Here is a 2,851-nt window from a genome sequence, read left to right as displayed (position 1 = left end):
TTGTGATGGGACTGCAAGGAGGGAAATTGTTCGACCTACGCGGAAGTTCAGCTAGAACTTACCCGCGTCCGCGAGAGACGGTTAACGCGGCCTTTGATATTCCTGTCCATGTTTCCTCCATTTACCCCCCAGTTCCATCTCCCCCCCGCTGCCGGACATACCCCGGGCCGCCGAGGGTGTGCGCACCAGAACTGCGGCCATGTACGCTTATTGCAGCTCAATCGGACCCGTGTATCTGTAATGCCCGACGGACACTGTATAAAACAAGTAGCCTCGGAGGGAGCAGCTTAGACTGAAATCTCTGTACATGGTGAGCACACCGCTCACCCGGGACCACACTGAACTCCGTCCGGTTTCAACATCGCAGTAAGTGTTGTCTCCGATTCCTCAGAACCAGGGAGCGTTCACAGCGGGGGTTCGGACCGGGAGGGAATTCAATGGGAGCAAGGAGCTCTGAAATGTTCAAGTTAACGAATTAATTACTGACCAAACGGATTAGGAGAAGCGACGTCGTTACCTTCAATCAAAACATTGTCCTGTTGGTTTCTACTGAATCAGTACTGTAGAACGTTTCTCCACACCGACAGTGATATCCGAAATGTCCCACGGGGCAGGGCTCCGTCTCTGATCTCTCTCTCTCTCCTCTCTCTCTCTCCTCTCTCTCTCTCTCTCTCTCTCCTCTCTCTCTCTCTCTCTCTCATCTCTCACTCCTCTTCTCTCTCTCTCTCTCTCTCCTCTCTTCCTCTCTCTCTCTCCTCTCTCTCTCTTCCTCTCTCTCTCTCTCTCTCTCTCTCTCTCTCTCTCTCATCTCTCTCTCTCTCCTCACTCTCTCTGATCTCTCTCTCTCTCTCTCTCTCTCTCTCTCTCTCTCTCTCTCTCTCTCTCTCTCACTCTCTCTGATCTTCTCTCTCTCTCTCTCTCTCTGTCACACACACACACAGACACACACACACACTAAAACTAACTACTCAAAACAACAGAGAAACCGTGAGATTTTACTGTTTGGATTGTCTCAGTTAAGAATGTGGCAGATCGGCTCATTCCATTACTTTTATTTTTCATAGAAAGAAAGATATTAAAGCCACAGATGATTTGGTGTTGAGATGAATTAGAAACTCACAATGTCTGATAGCGATTGAGACAAGTCGGCATTCAGATTGCTGACACTGGGGAACTTTCTCCCCTCTGTCACCGCGTTTTATTGATATCCCCCTGGAACAGTAAGATTTGACTACAACATTCAGCCTGCTTTGCTGACAGTTGAAGGGAGGGGAGGAATGGTGAACCGTTTGGATTTGTTTTCAGCAGAAACGCCGCTCCCTGATCCGAGGAATGTCTGCGTGTCGGAATCCGTCCTGCGGACGGGCAGCAGCTTGCGCACAGAAGTCGCGCTGTGAGTCTCACAGAACAGCAACACCGGCTCCTCGCCCGATTGTCTGCTATGAAGTTGGAAGAAACGACTTGAAAATATATCCACACGGAGACTGAATATTCTTAGTGAACTAAGTTGAGAATCATTCAGCCTCTGATATATGTTTCCGATCTTTATTTCAAATCGATGCATGATTTGTGTTTTGCATCGGTGATCAATAACTCATTCGCTCCATTTTAACCCCTATCCGGCGGCGATATTATTTGTGATCCTACACTTTCTTGTCAGCATTACTGGAGATTTTCCAAAGCTTATGCCACGATTAAAAACAGATCTGAAACCAAGGGTTCCGATTTCAAAGCAAGCGTGTGAAAAATCTGTTTAGACAACACGTTTCCCGTTTCCAAAGCTTGTCATTTCAGATGAATGCATGTTATCTTTCCCTTAGAGACTGTGTTTATTGTGGGTGCTTCCAACGGATCCGCTCGACATCCTGTAGAAGTAAAGATTTTGATTCTGTTCAAGGCCACGGCACACAGTAAAACGGGGGGGGGGGGGGGGGGGGGGGGAGGCGGTGGTGGGGAAAGGGGTTTGGTGGGGGTGGGGGGGGTGACCGGTTACAGAAAGAGACAGGCGGCAGGCTGCATTACGGAGCGAAAAGCCATGATTTTATTGTACGGGGCAGAAGGCTGGATGGGCCGAGTAGCCGATTTCTGCGGGGTATATTTACAGTAAAGATCTGACTCCAGAGTTACAGGAAAACTATTTAAAAATGACGGGCCATCACACATATAAAGTACCTGTCGTTGTACCAAAACAAACATTGAATTAATTAAATCATCCAGATCGCTAACAGAGAATGATAAACAACAATGGACCCAGCACCGAACCCCGCGGAACCCCACCAGGTCTCTGGTCTCCAGTCCGCGGACCACAACATTTTCTCCCACTTACTGGCATCTCCCAGGATGCCGATTCCGAAGCTACATTACCATCTCTTCCATAATGTTAAGCCCCTGAACCTTCTTGATGTGGGAATCTGTCCAATGCCCTGGTAAATTGCTAAAATTATTCTAATATTGATTAATAATATTTCTAATTTTTATTATTCTAATATTTATTCTCGGTAAATTAGCCATTCGGTAAATTAACTCTTCTATTTTCCCCGGAGCAGCAAGTGAGCGTCACGTTGTTCCAGTCTGATAGTTTATCAAAAAACATTTCTGAATATCCGCTCACCAGTTGCACTCAATCCGAACTCTCCGGCTGACAGTGTGTTTGCAGAATTCACCGTTTATATACCCTCCTACTGCACCGCTTTCGCCACGAGAATTATCATGATCTGGCTCTGTTCTCCCCGCCCTGCCCCCATTCACACAGTTCTCTGTACTTCCCAGTTAGCGTCCTCTCCGTGTTTCTCAAAATCAAAACCCTGCTTTGTTTTTGCTCTTCTTACTGCCAGATGTATGTTATGCAAAA

This window comes from Hemitrygon akajei, unplaced genomic scaffold (genome assembly GCF_048418815.1).
Source record: "Hemitrygon akajei unplaced genomic scaffold, sHemAka1.3 Scf000033, whole genome shotgun sequence".
Lineage (NCBI taxonomy): Eukaryota > Metazoa > Chordata > Chondrichthyes > Myliobatiformes > Dasyatidae > Hemitrygon > Hemitrygon akajei.
Note: the sequence above shows the minus strand (reverse complement) of the source record.